Genomic DNA, 24,029 nt, shown 5'->3' with positions numbered 1-24,029 from the left:
TTCAGGAGCACAATTAAAAGAACTTTTAAATAGCAAAAAATAAATCTTTCATAAAATAAGTGAAAGACATCAAAACTTTTTTTCTAAATATAGGCCACTGGAGATTTATAGGCCCATTGTTATGTTCTTATAAGATAATTGGGGGAAAAAAAATATTGAGACTTCAAAAGCATATTTATAAAACAATCCTTTATAGTGGTTTTATAAAACAGGAGAAAATCATACATATTAGGCTTTATATGTGAATACACCATTGCTGTCAGATATTTTTTTTTAGACAGTCTTTGAAGAAACTACTTGGAAGTTCTTGAAAATTTGAATCAGATTCAGAGTTCAGGTATCTAGTTAACTATAAATGTATGTTTTGATGACTAATTTTATTGGCCCTAACCAAGATTTAACTCTCAATCTTAGATATTAATTGAAAAACATTTTGAGAACTGAAATTTAGATATTTTGACGTCTACATGAATGATGTAAAGCAAATATATTATTTGTAGATCCTTTATATTTTTATTCTTATTCAATGTGAACCAAAAATTTCCTCTTTTGAGTATGAGGCATACTCTTTTGAGTATGTCTATATTTTAAAGTCAGTGTAACCATCTGCCTTAAAATGAGAAACTAAGGAATGTACTGCACAGCATCATGTTCTTGCCAGGGGAAGGTTATAGTTCAATTCACTTAAACCCAGGGATGCAGGCCCAGTACTATGTGATCTGTAAGCTTCCTACCTATGAAGCCAGAAGGGATACTCAGCTGCTACACTATAGGTGGCTTAAAAAATTATGCCTTCAGATTACACATCTGCTGGAGATGAGTAAGAAGTTAGATCTTGAAGACATAATTATTTGATACTTTCTTGTGCCCACCCATTATGAGTCATTCACAACAGGAGATAGCACAATAGACAATATTGAACAGAATTTGCACCTAAGTTTCTTCCAACAGGATGCTTAAAAGTGGTGCATGACTCAGAAGCTTAGTCAAATGGTCTCTTATATTAGTCCATTGAGACAAATACTTGTAGACCTCCTTGAAAACTTTTTAAAAAAGAATCACCCACATGATTTCCTCTTCTCTAGTTATTTGGCTAGAACATTTTCAATGTTCAAATTGGAAAAGGTAAAATAGAATATTGCCTGTATTTTTGTCTCTAGTTTGGGTAGGAGTCTATCATATATCTAATATAATATATACCTAAAGATAATTTTTTTCTCTTCTTCGTCCAGTTCATAACCAGAAATTATAGATGTAGTCATGATTAGAGAGATCATGAAGTTAACATTTACTGATCATTTACTATGTGACAGGCACTGGTTACTGCTTCATATACATTTTCTCGCTGAAAGGTCCCAGCTATTCTATGCCTAAAGTTCTATATTTTACAGAAGAGAAAACTGAGGCTCAGAAAAGTGAAGAACTTGGCTGAGGTTCAAAAGCCAGTAAATGGTGGAGGTGAAATTTGAACCCAAGTTTATCATGTCAAGTCTCCTACTTTAAAATCCTTCTGCTTCTGTAATAGAAATCCTTAAGGAGATGAAAGTTGTGAATGTAAAAGTTAAAGAAATCATATATGTATAAAATCTGGGTGCTCAAAGTAAGGAACAATGGGCGAATATTTGTCTATAGAGCTTAGCTTCAGATACACTCTAAGAGGAAGACTGGTAATAGGGAGGATGAGAGTAAAATTTTGTTGACACTTTTTGGTGCACTGGTGAAGGAGTACCACCTCTAGAGGTACTGACTGGTACTTTCCATACTGAAGCAATATGAACTTATATCTTATAGGGTCATTGGAGAATGATACAGAATTATATTTTGCAAAAATACAGAAATAAAAACATAACTAAAAACACCATGCCATGTTATTTGTAGTCAAAGAAGTTGTTTAAAAAGATGAAAAACACCATGAATGTCTTTTATTTTGTGTCTAAGCCTCCTTTTTCAAATCATTACTAGGCTCATTTTATTTTTCTATTATAAGTTATTCCAACCTGAAAAGTATACATTGTATTTTCTTCCATCATCATTGCAACAAAAATTAAAAGTTGTAGTTTTCATGAGTGGATAACACTATTGCAGTGTCTTGCAAAAAATAATAAATTGAAAGAAGCACAGTCTGGGAAAAGAAATGCCAAGATGTCATGGTGCTGACAATAATACTGTAGTGACAGAATGAGTGATGTTGAGGGTTCTGGTGGCAGGTGCAGTTATCTTAAATTGCCAGGCTAACAAACTGAATTACTACCTGTGTTGCAAACATATTACTTAGGTCTTAGAAACCCCAGAGTAGTTCTGTATTTATTAGGTATTAGAAAAGGGAGCCACACAACTTGTTATAATGTGAGGAATATCTTTTTCTTTTTTCTCTTTCTCTCTCTCACACCTCACTCCATAAGACAGATGTGCATTCATATATTATGTGAAAAAATCAGAAGAGGGAACTTAATGAAAGACTCTAAATTTTGTTTAAGGGCGAAACCATATTTCCCTGGTACCTTTCTGTTTTGGGTCAAAATCATATAAGGGTTAAGTGTTTGCCCGGGAATGGGGGCAGGGAGCAGGGAATGGGGAAAGATTATAAAAGGACAGAAGGAAATTTTGGAGGATAATGGATATGCTCATTGTCTTGATAGTGGTGATCTTTACATGGGTGTGTAAACATATGTCTAACCTTCTCAAAATTTACATTTCAAGTATCTGCAATTTACTGTATGTCAATTACTCTTCAACAAAGCTGTTAAAAAAAAAAAAACCCACATAAGAATTATGGCAGATAAACTGACTGTATTTCTCAATTAAACCTAATCTGCCTTTGTATGTATAAAACGTGGTTCATAGGTCCATAGCTCCTGCCTGTGTTCTCCAAGGATATTGTAGTTTGTTCTTTTTTTTTTTTATAACTTATAATTGCTTTACAATGTTGTGTTAGTTTCTGCTGTATAAAAAAGTGTATCAGCTATACATATACTTATATCTCTATATCCCCTCCCTCTTGTGTCTCCTTCCTACCCTCCCTATCCCACCCCTCTAGGTGGTCACAAGGCACCGAGCTGATCTCCCTGTGCTATGCAGCTGCTTCCCACTAGCTATCTATTTTATATTTGGTAGTGTATATATGTCCATGACACTCTCTCACTTCGTCCCAGCTTACCCTTACCCCTCCGTGTGTCCTTAAGTCCAATCTCTATGTCTGCATCTTTACTCCTGTCCTGCCCCTAGGTTCCTCAGAACCACTTTTTTTTTTTAGATTCCATATATATGTATTAGCATATGGTATTTGTTTTTCTCTTTCTGACTTACTTCACTCTGTATGACAGTCTATAGGTCCATCCACCTCACTACAAATAACTCAATTTCATTTCTTTATATGGCTGAGTCATATTCCGTTGTATATATGTGCCACATCTTCTTTATCCATTCATCTGTTGATGGACACTTAGGTTGCTTCCATGTCCTGGCTATTGTAAATAGAGCTGCAAAGAACATTTTGGTACATGACTCTTTTTGACCTATGGTTGTCTCAGGGTATATGCCCAGTAGTGGGGTTGCTGGGTCATATGGTAGTTCTAGTTTTAGATTTTTAAGGAACCTCCATACTGTTCTCCATAGTGGCTGTATCAGTATACATTCCCACCAACAGTGCAAGAGGGTTCCCTTTTCTCTACATCCTCTACAGCATTTATTGTTTGTAGATATTTTGATGATGGCCATTCTGACCGGTGTGTGGTGATACCTCATTGTAGTTTTGATTTGCATTTCTCTAATGATTAGTGATATTGACCATCCTTTCATGTGTTTGTTGGCCATCTGTATGTCTTCTTTGGAGAAATGTCTATTTAGGTCTTCTGCCCATTTTGGGGTTGGGGTTTTTGTTTTTTTGATATTGAGCTGCATGAGATGCCTGTATATTTTGGAAATTAATCCTTTGTCAGTTGCTTCGTTTGCAAATATTTTCTCCCATTCTGAGGGTTGTCTTTTCATCTTGTTTATGGTTTCCTTTGTTATGCAAAAGCTTTTCAGTTTCATTAGGTCCTATTTGTTTATTTTTCTTTTTATTTCCATTTCTCTAGGAGGTGGGTCAAAAAGGATCTTGCTGTGATTTATATCATAGAGTGTTCTGCCTATGTTTTCCTCTAAGAGTTTATAGTGTCTGGCCTTACGTTTAGGTCTTTAATCCATTTTGAGTTTATTTTTGTGTATGGTGTTAGGGAGTGTTTTCATTTCATTCTTTTACATGTAGCTGTTCAGTTTTCCCAGTACCACTTATTGAAGAGGCTGCCTTTTCTCCATTGTATATTCTTGCTTCCTTTACCAAAAATAAGGTGACCATATGTGCGTGGGTTTATCTCTGGGCTTTCTATCCTGTTCCATTGATCTATATTTATGTTTGTGTGCCAGTACCATACTGTCTTGATTACTGTAGCTTTGTAGTATAGTCTGAAGTCAGGGAGCCTGATTCCTCCAGCTCCATTTTTCTTAAGATTGCTTTGGCTCTTTGGGGTCTTTTGTGTTTCCATACAAATTGTGAAATTTTTGTTCTAGTTCTGTGAAAAATGACGTTGGTAGTTGGATAGGGATTGCATTGAATCTGTAGATTGCTTTGGGTGATGTAGTCATTTTCACAATGTTGATTCTTCCAATCCAAGAACATGGTGTATCTCTCCATCTGTTTGTACCGTCTTATTTTCTTTCATCAGTGCCTTATAGTTTTCTGCATACAGGCCTTTTGTCTCCTTAGGTAGGTTTATTCCTAGGTATTTTATTCTTTTTGTTGCAATGGTAAATGGGAGTTTTTCCTTAATTTCTCTTTCAGATTTTTCATCATTAGTGTATAGGAATGCAAGAGATTTCTGTGAACTAATTTTGTATCCTGCTAATTTACCAAATTCATTGATTAGCTCTAGAGGTTTTCTGGTAGCATCTTTAGGATTCTCTATGTATAGTATCCTGTCATCTGCGAACAGTGACAGCTTTATTGCTTCTTTTCCAATTTGGATTCCTTTATTTCTTTTTCTTCTCTGTTTGCTGTGGCTAAAACTTCCAAAACTATGTGGAATAACAATGGTGAGAGTGGACAACCTTGTCTTGTTCCTGATCTTAGAGGAAATGGTTTCAGTTTTTCACCATTGAGAACGATGTTGGTTGTGGGTTTGTTATATATGGCCTTATGTTGATGTAAGTTCCCCCTATGCCTACTTTATGGAGGGTTTTTATCATAAGTGGTGTTGAATTTTGTCAAAAGCTTTTTCTGCATCTATTGAGATAGTCATATGATTTGTATCCTTCAATTTGTTAATATGGTGTATCACATTGATTGATTTGCATATATTGAAGAATCCTTGCATTCCTGGGATAAACCCCAGTTGATCATGGTGTATGATCCTTTTCAAGTGCTGTTAGATTCTGTTGCTAGTATTTTGTTGAGGACTTTTGCGTCTATGTTTGTCAGTGATATTGGCCTGTAGTTTTCTTTCCTTGTGACATCTTTGTCTGGTTTTGGTATCAGAGTGATGGTGGCCTCGTAGAATGAGTTTGGGAGTGTTCCTCTCTCTGAAGGATTTTGGAAGAGTTTGAGAAGGATAGGTGTTAACTCTTCTCTATATGTTTGATAGAATTCGCCTGTGAAGCCATCTATTCCTGTACTTCTGTTTGTTGGAAGATTTTTAATCACAGTATCAATTTCAGTGCTTGTGATTGGCCTGTTTATATTTTTTATTTCTTCCTGGTTCAGTCTCGGAAGGTTGTACTTTTCTAAGAATTTGTCCATTTCCTCCAGGTTGTCCATTTTATTGGCATATAGTTCCTTGTAGTAATCTCTCCTGATCTTTTGTATTTCTGCAGTATCAGTTGTTACTTCTCCTTTTTCATTTCTAAATCTGTTGATTTGAGTCTTCTCCCTTTTTTTTTTGATGAGTCTGGCTAATGGTTTATCAATTTTGTCTATCTTGTCAAAGAACCAGCTTTTAGTTTTATTGATCTTTGCTCGTTTCCTTCATTTCTTTTTCATTTATTTTGGATCTGATCTTTATGATTTCTTTCCTTCTTCTAACTTTGGGGTTTTATTGTTCCTGTTTCTCTCATTGCTTTAGGTGTAATGTTAGGTCATTTATTTGAGATGTTTCTTGTTTCTTGAGGTAGGATTGTATTGCTATAAACTTCTCTCTTAGAACTGCTTTTGTTGCATCCCATAGGTTTTGGGTCATCCTGTTTTCATTGTCATTTGTTTCTAGGTAATTTTTGATTTCCTCATTGATTTCTTCAGTGATCTCTTGGTAATTAAGTAGCGTATTTATTAGCCTCCATTTGTTTGTATTTTTTACAGTTTTTTTCCTGTAATTGATATCTGGTCTCATAGCATTGTGGTTGGAAAAGATACTTGACAGGATTTCAATTTTCTTAAATTTACCAAGGCTTGATTTGTGACCCAAGATATGACGTATCCTGGAGAATATTCCATGAGCACTTGAGAAGGAATTGTATTCTGTTGTTTTTGGATGGAATGGCCTATAAATATCAATTAAGTTCATCTTGTTTAATGTGTCATTTAAAGCTTGTGTTTCCTTCTTTATTTTCATTTTGGATGATCTGTCCATTGGTGAAAGTGGGGTGTTAAAGTCCCCTACTATGATTGTGTTACTGTCGATTTCCCCTTTTATGGCTGTTAGCATTTGCCTTATGTATTGAGGTGCTCCTATGTTGGTTGCATAAATATTTACAATTGTTATATCTTCTTGGATCGATCCCTTGATCATTATGTAGTGCCCTTCTTTGTCACTTGTAATAGTCTTTATTTTAAAGTCTATTTTGTCTGATATGAGAATTGCTACTCCAGCTTTCTTTTGATTTCCATTTGCATGGAATATCTTTTTCTATCCCCTCACTTTCAGTCTGTATGTGTCCCTAGGTCTGAAGTGGGTCTCTTGTAGACAGAATATATATGGGTCTTGTTTTTGTATCCATTCAGCCAGTCTGTGTCTTTTGGTGGGAGCATTTAATCCATTTACGTTTAAGGTAATTATCAATATGTATGTTCTTATTACCATTTTCTGAATTGCTTTGGAGTTGTTACGGTAGGTTTTTCTTCTCTGTGTTTCCTGCTAGAGAAGTTTCTTTAGCATTTGTTGTAAAGCTGGTTTGGTGGTGCTGAATTCTCTTAGCTTTTGCTTGTTTGTATAGGTTTTAGTTGCTCCATTGAATCTGAATGAGATCCTTGGTGGGTATTGTAATCTTGCTTGTAGGCTTTTCTCTTTCATCACTTTAAATATGCCCTGCCACTCCCTTCTGGCTTGCAGAGTTTCTGCTGAAAGATCAGCTGTTAACCTTATGGGGTTCCTTTTATGTTATTTGTTGCTTTTCCCTTGCTGCTCTTAATATTTTTTCTTTGTATTTAATTTTTGATACTTTGATTAATATGTGTCTTGGCGTGTTTCTCCTTGGATTTATCTTGTATGCGACTCTCTGTGCTTCCTGGACTTAATTGACTATTTCCTTTTCCATATTAGGGAAGTTTTCAACTATAATCTCTTCAAATATTTTCTCAGTCCCTTTCTTTTTCTCTTCTTCTCCTGGGACCCCTATATTGTGAGTGTTGGTGTGTTTAATGTTGTCCCAGAGGTCTCTGAGACTGTCCTCAATTCTTTTCTTTCTTTTTTCTTTATTCTGTTCTGCAGCAGTGATTTCCACCATTCTGTCTTCCAGGTCACTTATCCGTTCTTCTGCCTCAGTTATTCTGCTATTGATTCCTTCTAGAGAATTTTTAATTTCATTTATTGTGTTGTTCATCATTGTTTGTTTGCTCTTTAGTTCTTCTAGGTCCTTGTTAAGGTTTCTTGCATTTTCTCCATTCTATGTCCAAGATTTTGGATCATCTTTACTATCATTACTCTGAATTCTTTTTCCGGTAAACTGCCTATTTCCTCTTCATTTTTTTTGTGTGGTGTGTTTTTATCTTGCTCCTTCAACTGCTGCATGTTTCTCTGTCTTCTCTTTTTGCTTAACTTACTGTGTTTGGGGTCTCCTTTTCGCAGGCTGCAGGTTCGTAGTTCCTGTTGTTTTTGGTGTCTGCCCCCACTGGGTAAGGTTGGTTCAGTGTGTTGTGTAGGCTTCCTGTTGGAGGGGACTGGTGCCTGTGTTTTGGTGGATGAGGCTGGATCTTGTCTTTCTGTTAGGCAGGACTGCATCTGATGGTGTGTTTTGGGGTGTCTGTGAACTTATTATGGTTTTAGGCAGCCTCTCCGCTAATGGGTGGAGTTGTGTTCCTCACTTGTTAGTTGTTCTGCATGGGGTGTCCAGCACTGGAGCTTGCTGGTCATTGAGTGGAGCTGGGTCTTAGTGTTGAGACGGAGATCTCTGGGATAGCTCTCACCAATTGATATCACATGGGGCCGGGAAGTCTCTGGTGGTCTAATGTCCTGAGCTCATCTCTCCTACCTCAGAGGCTCAGGCCTGACACGTGGCCAGAGCACCAAGACCCTGTCAGCCACACAGCCAGGTACGTGGAGAGTTTCTTGACTTTTGGGAAGTCTGAGGTCTTCTGCCAGTGTTCAGTAGGTGTTCTGTAGGAGTTGTTCCACATGTAGGTGTATTTTTGATGTATTTGTGGGGAGGAAGGTGATGTCCACACCTTACTCCTCCACCATCTTGATGGTTCTCCTGTAGTTTGTTCTTTATGTGCATGTCTCCACAGCTGGATGAATCAGCATTTTGAAGTTTTAAAACTCTAGCACATGGCTAAGTGATATACATCAGGAATTACTCTTACATATATAGTCTGATAACACAAACTCCTTATGTTTACACAGTATTTAAAAATTTCTCATGTGCTTTTACATTTATTGATTTATTTGGCGCCTTCACAACATTGCTTTGAGGAAGTTTATTATATCCATTTTCCAGGTAAGGCAAGAGAAATTTAGAGGGTTCAAGAGACTTCCCAAAGTCTTAATGCTAGGTGTACACATCATTTTACCCACAATTATGTTAATACTGACAGGTTCCTCTCTCTTATATCAACACTGAGCTCTAGTTTAATCAATGGAATTATTCATTAGTATTATGATCTTTTTGTATATTTTTGTCATCAAGTAATTATTTTCCATAATCTTTTATCAGAGCTGAGTGATGACAATCAATTAACCAAAGGAGGAACTTTTGTTATCTCACTTGAATAGTTTCATTGTGATAGGGTGTTATGATGGTGTGCTTTCTGCCTTTGTTAAGCATAAAAGTGAATTATTTGGGTCGTGAAGTTGGGAATCCAGGAGAGTGCAACCGATTCGAATAGTTTCAGCAGATTTGATCTGCCTCCATCCTTCCTTTTCTTTGATCTGCTTCCTTTTATAGCCACAAGATGGACTTCTGCACTTGAAGATTGTAGTTTCTCTCTACCTATGATTCCAACAAGAAAATGGAAAGTTCTCTCTGCCTCAGTATATCATTATTATCCTGAAGTATCCACATAGACACTTATTGCTGGGTCTTTATCTAATTTTAAGAATGTACTCCTTCAGTAATGCTATGGGAGTATGAAAAGGCAGCACTCTGCTTTTTAAAACTTTTCATTTTGAAATAATTTTAGGCTTATAGAAGTGTTGCAAAGATAAGACAGACTTCCCAGATACCCTTTACTCAGATTTCTATAGTGTTAACATCACACATAATAGCACAATTAAGAAATTAACATTGGTACAATATTACCAGTAAAGTCTAAAGTATACACTTTTATTCAGAGTTTAGAAGTATTTTTCATTCTGTTCCAGAATCCAATCTAATATCTAACATGGCGTTTAAGCATCATGTTTTCTTAGTCTCTTCCAGTCTATGGGTTTCTGCATATTTCCTTGCCTTTCATGACCTTGACACTTTTGAAGACTGGTTCTGGATTTGGGGGAAGAATAGCAGAGAGATGATGTGTGCTTCTCTTTGTATCATTTCAGAGTGTTCATGATATCAACCTGAATTACCACTGGTGATGCCAACCTTGATCACTTGGGTAAGGTGGTGTCTGTCAGGATTATCCCTTGTAAAGTTACTATTTCCCTCTTTCCATACTCTATTCCAGAGTTCTGGGAAAAAAGCCAGTTAGTAAATATTTTAGGCTTTGTGGGCCATATGGTGTCTGTCACAATGACTTAACTGTGCTATGCAACAGAAAAGCAGACATAGACAACACATAATGTTCCAATGTGTGTTCTAATAAAAGTAGCTGACCCCTGTTTTTTTCACTAAAAGGGAGTCATTAAGTCAAGCCACACTTAGGGGGGAGGGGAATTAAACTATACTTCTTGGAAGGAGAAATATCAAAGAATCTGTGGACATAAGTTAGAACCATCCAGAAGTTAATAAATATTTTGGGGGAGATACTTTGAGGCTATACAGATATCCACTTTTCTTAAAGTTTCTTCTACTAATTTTAGCATTTGGCAGTGGATCTTGCCTGATGCAATTATTTTTTTCAATTGAAGTACAGTTGCTGTACAATATTATATAAGTTACAGATGTACAATATAGTGATTCACAATTTTTAAAAATTATACTCCATTTATAGTTATTATAAAATATTGGCTATATTCCCTGTGTTGTACAATATATTATTGTAGCTTATTTCATACCTAGTATTATGTAACTCTTATGCCCCTACCTCTATATTGTGTTATAATGATTTTCTATTTCCCTTATTCCTTCTACATTTATTAATTGAAATTCTTTTGTAAGGAAAAGTCGTCTCTTCTTTATTTATTTATAATTCCAATTGTTTCTTTATATCAATATGGCATCTTGGATATTTTTTTTATTCCTTGAGAAATAATCCAATATTTTTTCTTTATTTTATTGCTCATATTGTTATTTTGCCATTGGGAGCTCTTCTAGGTTGGCTCCTGTGTCCCTTTGACCTGTGCTTATCCTTTTGTGTTTCGAGCACTTCCTTAGTTTCTGACACCACAAGATTCTCCAGGTGCATCTTGTGCTTTTCCTGACCCAGTGCTAGAGTCAGCCATTTCTCCAAGGAGCACTGGTTCCTTTTCTTGGAGAATGATATTTAATAAACCAATACCTGGAGCTAGGTGTGCTCATTGCTACTGGAGTGCCACTGCTTCTGGGTCCTTTGGGCAGATAAAGCTAGGAAGTGTTATATGTTTGCCAACCCATGTATAGGCTTATATCTATGTTTACTCCTGTATCTATCTACATATTTATTAAAATAAACATGAATTCATGTTTTTATATACAACTTCAATCTGGCAGCATGATTTTCTTTTAACATTCCCAGTTTTCTTACTTGTAAGTTCTTTCTCCTACAGTGGTAAAAATAGCTCTCAGAAATTGACAATATGAAGTTGTTTCAGAATTTTTAATGTGTACTCTTGTGAGAAATAATTTACCAACAAGAGTACAGTGTTTGTGTATAGTTCTTTTTGTTTTCAGACTTATAGTATAAAAATCAAAACACTATTTTTTCCAAAGTAACTTAGGAAATGTTATTCTCTACCCCTTCAGTGAGGTTATGTCATGCATACAGTTATGTGCATCTGTCACAGTATGCATTCTTTCTAGTGTTCCCCTGATATTCTGATTGATAGATATTTTAAAAATTTGTTTACAGTGAAATTCACTATTTGTGACATACAGTTCTATGTGTTTCATGAAAGCATAAAGTCATGTATCCACCATCCCAGCACCATACAGAACTGTTCCATCACCTTAAGAAAGTGGTCCCCTTTCCACAATCTCCAGCCCTTGACAACCACCAATCTGTTTTTTGTTCATATTGTTTCAAATTTTCTGAAATGTCACATCGATAGAGTCATACCACATGTAAACATTTTTCATCTGGTGTTTTTTACTTAGCAAAACACATTAAAAATTCATCTATATTTTTGTGTGAATCTACTTCATTCCTCTTTATTTCTGAATAGTATTACATTGTAGGAACATATCACAATTTATCTATTCACCTGTTGAAGGTCATCTAGGTTGTTTCCAGTTTTGGCTGATTATGAATGATGCTTCTATAAACATTTGTGTAAAATTTTATGTGAACATAAGTTTTCAATTCACTTGTGTGAATATCTAGGAGTGGGATTGCTGGGTTGTGTGAAAAAGTGCAAAACTACTAGCAAGGTTGGCATGGGATGGGGAATAGAAGAAATATAATAGAGATAAATAGAGAGAAAAACCATTGCAGGCTTCCAGCCTGAAGCAAGCCTGAATTTGGTGAGGAGAGAAAACACTAAATCAAGATCAGATTTTCAATTATTAATTTAGGCTGGACATAGCTGAATTGAGAATGTTTTTGTGACTGTTTTGGTTGAGTGAGCAGAAAAGTCATGGGACATGCTAAATTTTTACCCTAGGGGTGAATACATTTTAAAGGCGCAGAGGGAAACACAAAATGTGCACTTAAAGTCATTATAAATAATGTCTTTTGAATGTCCCAAATCACCCAACAACCAAATTACATCCACTTTGGTGATTAATTTACTGTTCAGTCATTAGATATGATAAAATTAAGTCAACTTCTCATAACTTTGCTATTATGAAAACAACAGCAATGGTTTCAAGTGAGGCAATGATAAAACAAATAATAATACTAGTTCTGAAACAGAGGTTAGGTTACATTTTGTTTAGAAATCAGTGAAATAAGTACTTAATTTTCCGGTCTTGAAGACAAGAATTTAAGGGAGAACTATGATATCTTTTTACTCCTTATAATATGGCACACTAGTTTATGTAAAAGGGACTGAAATAGATAGTTATTGAATGAATGAAAAAATGAAAACATGAAAGTGGTGCTCAGTAAACACTAACATTATTTATATACATATATACCTTGTTTACATGAATATCATCCTGAATTATGCAATTTCCTTCTATATTATTTGTTTTTGAGGCAAAAAAGGATAAATAGTCTAACAATTTATTCTTTTAAAAAAGGAAATGTTAATGATCAATAATGTGACAATTTATAGTATATAAGAATGTGGATTTTAGATAGATCAGAATTTTATTTCTGGATTCACTCGTTATGGTGAACCCTGGGGTACATAACTCCTCTGACCCTTCCTTTCTTTGTCTACAGTCATAACCAGTGTTATGACTTATAAATGTTTGCTCTTAGAGCTCTTATTAAGTTACTAATTCAACCCACAGTGTTCCTATCTGCTTTGGTAGACTGTGCATGTGAGCCAAAAAAATTACTTCTCCATGGAATTCTCATTCTGGCTATGTATATCCTGGGATTCTTGTTTGCAATCAACCTATTTGTTATTTGAATGCAGTCCTATGCCGTTCACCGATCATACAGAGATATACGAGGAGGCTGAACATATTGATTAAGTAGTAATTACAAGTTTTGACCAGAAAGATCTATTCGATATGGAAGAAAAGATCATTTTGAGGCAAATGTTTTATTGAAACATTTCCTTAGACAGATCTGATTCCTTTGTGAAGAAAAATTGGCCAAATGTAAGTAGCTAAAAGAGGCACATTTGTGAGTAGAGAAACTCTCCAAAAGACATTACTTCTGCTAAATCAAGGAAAATGAGGATTACTTTGGTCACATAACACATTTTTTGATAAATTTGCTCTTAAAGTAAATATACATATGTATATTATTTAAAATTTAAAAATAATGCAAGAACATGGATTGCATATAATTTGTATTCATTTTTAAAACTTTTTGTTTCAAACATATACAAAAGTAGATCAAATAATATAATGACCCCCCCCCCTTCTGCACCCCACCCTCCACCATGAATTCAACTCCTGACCTTAAAAATGATCCACTCATGGTTAGTCTTGTTTCATCTATTACCTTCCCAACTCTCTCCCTTACTTCTGGATTATTTTGAAGTGAATTCCAGAGAATTTGTCCTGTCTGGGTCTATTTTTTTAATCTTGGGAAAATATTATTCTATAATTTTTATAGATATAAGGGTAACCTTGTGTCATTCAGTCTATCTTTGTCAGAGTGCTTCAAAAGCTATGCTTACATTTTAAAGAAATGAAATATGGTATTAATATCATTCTTAAGTATATTGCAAGTTACTTTTTTAAACAAAATATCATAGATGAAAAGCTTTGAAAAAAGTGTACAGATAAAATGCTGTTCTACAAATCAGTATATCAAATGAGTCTCTAGTGGCAATAAAAAATGTATTATGACATATTTAGTTTCACATAAAAAATATGTATAACTGTATTGAAGCCATTATATTTTTAAAAACCTAAGTATTAATTTGTATTAGAAATATAAAGAAACAAATCTAAATGTGATTATCTTTTTGTCCTTAAATGGAATACATTCTTTTTTTTTTTAAGGTTTTACAAAATAAAATGTATTTGCTGATGAAATTGAGAAAATATAGTGAACAACAAGAAAATGCTCTTTCAGAAGATTTTATATTTCAGCTATATTCTATTGATAATAATTACTTCTATTTTTATTATTTGTATATCATCTTTCAGTTTACAAAGTCTTATCTAATAATTCTCTCCTATCTTAATACTAGTCAAGCCACTTGAAACCATTTGAAATAGTTTGATGGGGCTTTGTGACATAGTGTAACACATTTTCTACCACAGATTTTCAAGGATCATATAATGAAAATAAATGGAATACATTCTTTTTTCTAGAAAGCATACAACTCTTTAGAAGATCAAGCAGTTTGACCTTTCAATTCTCCATGATTGTATTTTCCTAGTTGTAATCATCTTTGGCAGTAATTAGATTTCCATTTGGAATTTATGAAATGAATATTGGTAATATTAGTTGTGCTAGGAGTTTTAAGAGTTCAGAAATGCATAGAGCTTAGAGTAAATGTTTGACCAGGATAAATATGTCATATGAATTGTAGAGCATCATGTACTATCATAGAAAGAAAATGAATGTTGTCCAAATAGCAATCATTCCATATAGTTGGGATTTAATGGAGCAAAGAATTATTTTGAAGGTCATAGATCTTTACTTCACTTTGATATGATAAATAGTGAACACATACAATATGAACTAATTCATTTAAAGCACATATTTCAAGAAATATTAAATCATCTTTCCTAAATACCCAGTATTCAATGAGATTTTAAAAAGCAAAAGCTTTACATTTGCATTAGCATTTATATTTATCTTCCTTATAACCAATTTCTCATTCGGGGGAAAAAAAAAAGATTTCCATTCATATTTCCAATTCCAAGTTTCTTTTGACATGTAAAGGACTTATTTTTTAAAGATCACAAATAATGCTTTAGTACAGTTACATTATAACTTTAAACCCTTGATAGCTTTTGTGTGTGTAATTTTGATGATAAGGTATTCAGTAAATGAAGAATACAGTTTTGATTTTGATAGTAAAGAGAAAAACAAAATGATGGATTTGAAACTGGAGTAAGAGAATACAAGTATTTGTCAATTTAACCACTGTATTTGTTGAAAACAGAAAAGAGTAAATTTAGAATTCTCTTTAGATTAGATTTTAAAATTAATATTGGGATCATTACATTAAACTATTGCCAAATTCCTATTTATTGTTAAAAATAACACTTTTATGAATTAGATCAGCTAGATAAGACCATTTGAGTTAATGAAATGAACAGCTGAAACATCTGCAAATGAGAAATTACCCAATTAAAAATTGTTGATGTTGATCATTGGGATTGAGGGGAGAATTGGAGATTCATTTTGTGATTCTGTGTGTTTACTTGGGTAGGTTAAGATAGGAAATGGAAGGTTAAATTTTCTGTACCATTTATGTAAACTTGCCTTATAGGTAATTAAAATAAACAATCCTTCTTTGTGTTTCTATTATGTCCAAATAATTGCAGTAATTATTATGGAGTCTAAAGACGAAGAACACAGGGTACTGTCATCAGAAATTATGACATTTCAACTTACTGCTTACTTTTTTTTAAATAACAGATAAGTTTATTAACTGTATGACATGATGCTTATTTACTGTTCATTAAGTGGAAGTGGATCATCATGAAGGTTTTCCCTAATATCTACCTCACCCTGTTGTTGGGTAGATGAAATGAGATAATGCCTATTAAATGCCAGTACATGGTCAATAAAAGGTAGCTGATATTAATATTATTTTCATCTTCATTATCATTATTGCCTTTTAGAAGTTACCTTTTCAGGGATTCAACTGAAGCAGCCAAGTTCTCCTAATTCCAAAGGGCTGGAAATACTCGCCCAGTTTGGGAGCTCCTGTTGCTCTGTTGGAGAATCAGAGGCCACTGGATCTTGACTCTTGGTTCCCACATAGGTCTGCTTTGGAGCAGCAACTCGAATCAACTACAACCACCCATCATAGGTCTTATCCGATAGCAGGCTCTTGGTCTTCAAGGACTGCTGACTTTCTAGGAACCTGAATTGCACTGAAAATAAAATGTCTAAATTCAACCATCTTTGCTAAGATACTTTTACAGGCTGATTATCAGATTTTCTCACCTAATAAACTAACAATCTGCTTTCTGGCTTTAGGTTTTCTGGACATATTTACTTGGTTACCATGTACTATATTATACATGGGGGATCTCTGTGGTACATTGTCTCTGTCACATGATGCACCTTCATTCAGGCTGATATGAGTGGGTCACAGGAGATTAAATTGGGTCAGTGAAATGGTTATTTAAAAGGATCAGAGCAGGAAAGTGCCAGAGGAGGAGGGCAGGCATGTTGGAAGGAACACCCTAAGTCAAGTAGTGTATGTCTTAAGTTTGAGCTCAGAGCGAGAAAGGTGAGATGAACATAAAAGGTTCAGGAGTTGGCTGGATACTGAGACAGAACAAGATGACAGAGAACCCTGAGCAAAGCAAAGTCCAAAATAGTGCTGAATGAATTTAGAGGGCCCCAGGCTCATTTCACGATATTTCTTTTCTGTAGTGTAGAAATAAATCATTTTCTAAGTGCTTAGCTATCTCTTAAAAGAACAAACCTCAAAGGTAACAATTATTCTTAGCAATTCACATTGGGCTACCTTCTCTCTTCCCTATTTGTTCCTGACTTGTTCTCATCTCCCAGACCACGACTCCAAATTCCAGCTTTACAACCCACTTCTGAGCCCTCTTACTTTGGGATACACCAGACCTTCTCTCCATCTCCAGTGCTTCATGAGAGTTGCACTCTTCCTGGCTTTGTTCTCTTGTTTTTGCCACTTCTGCTTGCTGTGAGGACTGCCAGCTTCAGCTTCAGTCCCACAGAATTGTGCCTCCAGCCAGCCCTTCTCACCATCATATTCGTCCATGGAGAAGCAGGTGGAGGTCAGGAAGAGACATGAGAGTGACAAAAGAACAATGTGGAGGAATGGACTAAGTTTGAATTTTTCCACATGCAATCAGCTTAGTTTTTAAGACCATTAGTTTTTTTTTAATGTCTTTATTGGAGTATAATTGCTTTACAATGGTGTGTTAGTTTCTGCTGTATAACAAAATGAATCAGCTATATGTATACATACATCTCCATATCCCCTCCCTCTTGCATCTCCCTCCCACCCTCCCTATCCCACCCCTCTAGGTGGACACAAAGCACCAAGCTGATCTCCCTGTGGTATGCAGCTGCTTCCCACTAGCTATCTATTTTACATTTGGTAGTGTATATATGACCATACCACTCTCTCACTTCATCCCAGCTTACCCTTCCCCCTCCCCGTAAGACAATTAGATTTTAAAATAGCTTTGGGTAATATGATATATGCTGTTTGCGTGTGTGTGTGCATATTGTCAATACTAATTAAACCAAACTTTTAAGATGTATGCTTTTTATTATTTGTGCTTTTTACCTCAATTAAAAAAAAAAAAGTAGGTCTGCAAAAACGTGTATAATATAAACCTATTCATGCATAGTGATTACATACTAATATCAATTTGCAAAGAAGAAAGTAAATTATTGGCATTCCCACTGTTCAAAGGTAACCACTACACTTATTTTGGTAAACATTCCTTCAGATACCATTTCTTGTGTATGTGTGTACATATAGATCAATGATTCTCAACCAGGTCGTTTTACCTACCTCTCCCAGCCCAGGAGATATTTGCCAATATCTGAAGGAATTTTTGTTTGTCACAACTGGAGGATGCTACTGAAATCTTGTGGGTTGGGGCCAGGGATGCTTATAAACATCATACAATGCATAGGACAGCCTTCCTTGGCTCCCCAGCAAAGACTTATATAGTCTAAAATGCCAATAGTGCCAAGGTGGAGAAGCTCTGATGTCAATAGACAGATAAATGTATATTATCATTATGCATGGATGAATTCATAGCAGAAATGCTTTTGCAGATTTACTTTTTATTCATTCATTTTTTATTGTGGCAAAAAGCATAAACAATGAGAAAGCAGCAATCTTAAAGTTTGTTTCATTAACTCTGACAAATGGATACATCCATGTAGCCACCACCAAAAATAACACAGAAAACATTTTCATCACTTCAAAAAAATCTCCTATGTGTTCTTCCAGTCAATTTCCTCTACCCACAGAGGTACAATTTCTGACTTCCATCATCATACACTTGGAAGTCCTGTAAATGTGTCATGCAGTATGGACGTGTGTGTGTGTGTGTATTACTTCAGTAAATGCTTTTTGAGAGCATCTCATTAAATGTTTATGAAATTTATCCATGTTCTTGTGTCTAGTTCATCTCTTTTCTATCACTGAGTGATATTTTGTTGTATGGATATAACACCACTTGTTTATTCATTTTTTGGTTGATTAAGGATATTAAGACAGTGTTGTGCTATGCCTTAGAACAAACAGGAAGTGCAATTCAAAAGAAAATATTAGCAAATATTACGAACTAAACTGCCTTAACATAAAATACTATTATAACTTTGATTACATTATTAGGAGTGACATTGATCATATGATAATATCTATGTGAAACAAATAAATTATACAAATATCCTAAACATTATAAAAATAAAACAACTTTCTTGACATAAAAATTTTGCTTCAATAAAAAAAATTTTGAAGGAAGGACGTGGGTGGTAGTAACAGATAAGAAAATTAGGGATTAGTGAGATAATCTGTCCATGTGTATATTACAAACATTTATTTTTCAGGGTTTGAACATCATTCCTCCTGATAGACTATTAAAGCCAAGTAAAATTGAGATCCACACAAACTTAAGTGCCATTAAATCAGCCAGCAAGTTCTGGGAGAGAATTCTTTCTTTACTATTCGTTGGACATGCATCTGCTGAGCCTCTCTTATACAGGAATTATTTCAGTTGTCTGAACAGGAGAAACAACTTCAGACTATTTGCTTTGAAAAGCATTTCTTTAGAAACAGCCAAGCTTAGAAGTGGCCCAGGCTTTCAAATGTCACTTGTGCAGCAAATACTTAATCTAATATACAGTAAAATGCATTAACATAGATGTAAAGTACTAGGGGCGCTAGAGTGAGGTGGCTTTAAGGGTAGACTCTCTAGTCTGGCCATCTGGGTTTTAATCCAACTTCACTGTATATTAGCTCTGGGACGTTGGGCATTTGACTTTACCTCTCAGTGGCTTAATTTCCTCAAGAGAGAAGTGGAAATCTGACTTAGGTTTTATGAATCTTAAATGAGAAAGTGCTTTGTGAAATACTTAAACAATGTCAGGTACCTAGAAACACTCAAAAATATTAGTTATAATTGAGATATAACAGGCATTTGATAGAAAAAATAATATCCAGTTTTTAAAAGAAGCTGTATGTATTTCAAGTTGGGAATAAAATTTAGGTCCGCATCAGCACGTGCTTACTGAACTACAATTAACTTCCCCAAACCCTTTAACTTCCCCAAAGGTTGTTAAATGCCAGAGGTGAGAGTAACCAAGATAACATGCTTCATGAAAGTGACTTCCCGGAACACTGTGCTCTTTCCTCACCTCCAGGTCCACTGTCCCCAGCCTGACTAAAAGACTGAAAAGGAAACTTCCTAATCAATCAGCCTTGGAATATCAGATATACAGATTTAAGTGTATTTTAAGTGATATTTTATAATAGCAACATTATAGAAACCTGATATTTTTCCTCCTCCTCTTTTTCAGCTTTGGCTTATTTCTGTTATATTTCTTTTGTGGTTTTATAATAATTTATTTTCTTTTATGTCCTCCTTTCTAGACTATGAACTCCTTAGAGACAGGGATCTGAATCTTGGTCATCTCTGAATCCTGGGCTCCTGGCTTAATAAACTGAAGATAATTTCAAACAAAAAAATATATACCTGAGACTGATGTGAAGTTTGAAATGTGGACCAGTTTGAATACAGCCTTGGGAACAGGGATTAGATCTATCTATAATCTATCTATCTATATATCTATCTATCATTAATCATCTATCATCTCTCTCCAGCCACTCGTCTGCCCATCCATCCATCATCTATCTATTATCTCTCTCTCTTTCTTTCTATCTATCCAACCATTTTCTGTTTTTTTGTTTTATTGGTCTTACTTATGCATCAGCTGATGACCCTGACTTGCTCTATATGTGAGACACTCTAGTTAAGCATAGGGTCTCTGAAGCAAGATAATAGGGATTTGAGTCCAGGCTCTGCCTCTTACTAACTGTGCAAAGAAGTTTGTCTGTTTCTCTGTTTCACCTCATCAATAAAATAAGAAAATAATAGTACCTATAATATTAGGTTTATTGTGAAGACTAAATGAGTTAATACATTTTTACCTTTAGGAAGAGTGGGAGGCATAAATTAAATGTGCTCAATAAATGTTAATTACTATTTGCTGCTTCTTGAACTCAATCTTTATCTGTCCAGTTGGTTCTAGAGTAACTGAATTCATGTTTCTGGTTATATTTTATCAACTTATTCATTGAAAAATTCTCTGTAATATAATAAAGCTTTCCAAAAATTTCACATAAAAAACCTATTATCATCAAAATCCTTCATATGGCCTATTAAATTCTGCTACCATATTAAAAAAAATACACAACACTAATTTAGAACTAAAGCCTGGAAGTTTCTGACTGTAGGTATTGAAAACCTAAGTTGAGCAAATAAAAAATGTACTAGAGATTTTTTTAACTGGCCAGAAAGAAACACACAGTCATTTTCTTAACATACTTTAAAAACATTTGGAGAGAGCAATGCATCAAAGGTATAAACTACAAAGGATTCTGAGAGAGAATGGACCCTCCCTTTTGGGTCGGGTGAGTCTTAGCATATGGCTCAGCTCCACTCTGCACTTTGCTGCAGAAGAATGTTGGCATGATGACAGCACATGTTCCACATGTGACACTCAATGTGGGTACTTCTGAGTAGTGAAAGGGAAGCACATTTTATTGTAAACTGGGCCCTTATCTACATAGAACAAAGGATAGAAAGTAAAAATTGGTTTAAGGTCAGACACATTTTTCCAGGAATGGATAAGGGGGGGGGGGGTGTCCAAGGAAGTAAACAGAGAAATCTGTGGAATGCTCCAGCCTTTCTTGGGTGAACAAAAATGTGAAATATTTTACACCCATTGGAGCATAATGGATTATGTGATGAATTTACTGTAGGGACCCAGCCAGAGATGGCATGGTATTGGATCACATAGATGAATGAAAAATTCTATTAAGGAGACAGAAAGAAATAAAGGAAATGAAACCCTTGCTCACGTGTGGGTATCTGTGAGCTATTGTCAGTTGTGTTTGTTAAGACTCCATGGTCTACTGATGTGACATTTACATCTTTCTGAGTTCTGTTTTTTCACAGCCCAGAAGAATCCCATTCTTTCTTGACTTTTTAAAATGCGAAGCAAATTATTATTCCTTCTATCAGAAACAAAAATTATTTTTACTAAACAACTTAATTGTTAAAATATAAAATTACATGATGAGACCCAACAATGCAATGGGAAGAAAAATTACTTCCACCTTGCTAATTAGCAAATAAGCTTCTCCATGCAAAATAGCAAATGTGTAAAATGGCTGTTGGAAGCTCATATTACCTACAAGTTATAATATTTGTTTCAAGCCACATATGCATATTTTTTTCCTGTTAAGCAAAAAGGCCTTTTTTCTCCCGTAAGAAGGCTACATTAAAATTTTTTCCCTCTGGAAATTTACATAAACTACTCAAGAAAAGTTTCAAGTCTAAACCAAACAATTGCGTTTTTGTCCCTAGACTCTCTCTCTGGTTATAGCTCTTGTCATGGAGGTAAGATTTCGACATTAAAGCCTAGAATATTGTTATAAATGAGATCAGTTGGATCTGCTCCTCCCCACTCACATAGGGATTGAACAAGAGAGGAAAAAGCCCACGGGTTTACTCTTGTCAAAAGAAGGAAAGAAAAGATTGTGAAACAATTGTGAAAATTCTTGTGAAAGAAGAGATCAGTTGGTGATTGGCAAGGAAGGGAGACAGGGACAGGCAAAGGGTGCAGATGGGCCATTGAGTCCTCTACCATAGCCTGTCCTTTCTCGAATCCTTTGGACACCCATTATGCCATCTAGATGATGAACGCGGTACCACGAAGGTCACTACTGTATTTTTCTTCTTTTCTATTCTCATAACCCTGTAAGTTCTCTCTGGACTCCTTGTTGGTTCAAGGAGATCATTCTACTGCTCCTTTGCCCCACTCTGGGCTTCAGGTCCCTGTGTGGCACTATCTAAAGTCTGCACCTGTGTCATGCTGCTCTCAGGTGCAGGGGAAATCTTTTGCTTTTGCAGGCCCTGCTGAGGCATGAGGAATTCTCTGAGGCTGCCTCACTCCCATCTGCCTTAATACATTCCCCAGGCATTTCTGCTGTGGGATTTTATTGCTTCCCAGAGTTCTATTCAGGAAAGGGGGCCAATAGAGAAAGGTACTTTCCACTCTCAAATACCCATAACACTTTCTGCCAAGCTCCCGCCCATGCTCGGGTTAGAAGGTTGGGTGGGCCTTTCTCAGGGACCCACACCATCTACTCATCCTTCACTTTTCTTCTATCTTTCCTCCACTCCAGACCAGGGAACATTTATTGCGTCTGTGGAGTCCAGATTCTTTCACATGCTTCCATAGTTTCTCCCTTCCATGTATTATTCATACACTGTAGTCTTTTGGCGTCTTCCTGAAGAGTGAATTTATAAATTGAAAGCAAGGAAAATGTTTGTCTCTTCTGTTTGCTATGTCATCCTTTCTTGGAGACAAAAACATCCTAGACAGCGAGGAAGGGACAGGGATAAAAGGAATTTTAAAGAAAATAAATCACTACCACGCAAAGCATATTGGTTAATATTTTTGAAATTTTATAGTACCGCACAACACAGAGGATGTATTTGAACTTGCCTCTCTGACAGTGGACTGGTATGGGAGGAAAAGTGATGTCAGTAAACTGGGACTTTTAGTGTGAAATGCAAGAATAAATTGTACTTTCTTGCATAAGGCTACACTCACTCCTGAAATACTTAAAGCACTGATTTTCACTTCCTTTAAATTTTGACACTTCTTTTTAGGCACTGGACAAGAACTTCTTAGAGTATTAAAATGAGATGTTACTAATTCTTGAGCTTTTCAGCCAGAAGATGTCAGTTTCAAAGGAAAGAGTAAACTTAAATACAGACATGTTTGATGAAAATGATACATTGCTCAAAAGTATTTATCAATCATTAACAATATGCATAGGAAGTGTAAAACTCCATTGGACATTTGAAACTGCCTAGGAATTACCTTGATAGAGTTAGTTTGTTTTGTTGTTTGTTTGTTTGTTTTTTAATCTGTTGTGGACTTAAGAAGGAACCCAAGTGATTTTTAAATAAAGTTTAAGTTTAAAGAATAGACTTAAATAGTTAATTCTTACAAGCTTGTGATTTCACTTGCCTTTGTTGAAACAGGCTGGACCTCCAGCTCCTATAAATTGGATCTAAGTGTTTTTTCTTATTGTTTAGCTCAGGATCACATGCAGTTTTAGAATCCAGATAGTGAGTACTCAGTTCTGCCTTCTGCCAATAATAATTCACAGTACATATTCAATGGTGCTGATTTCTTTATGATGGTGACTGCTGCACAAATCTCTTGTACACTGAATGTTGAACAACATTTACCATTATTTTGAAAAATGTCCTAAGGT

Source organism: Balaenoptera ricei, chromosome 4 (genome assembly GCF_028023285.1).
Source record: "Balaenoptera ricei isolate mBalRic1 chromosome 4, mBalRic1.hap2, whole genome shotgun sequence".
NCBI classification, from domain to species: domain Eukaryota; kingdom Metazoa; phylum Chordata; class Mammalia; order Artiodactyla; family Balaenopteridae; genus Balaenoptera; species Balaenoptera ricei.
This window is presented reverse-complemented; position numbering follows the sequence as displayed.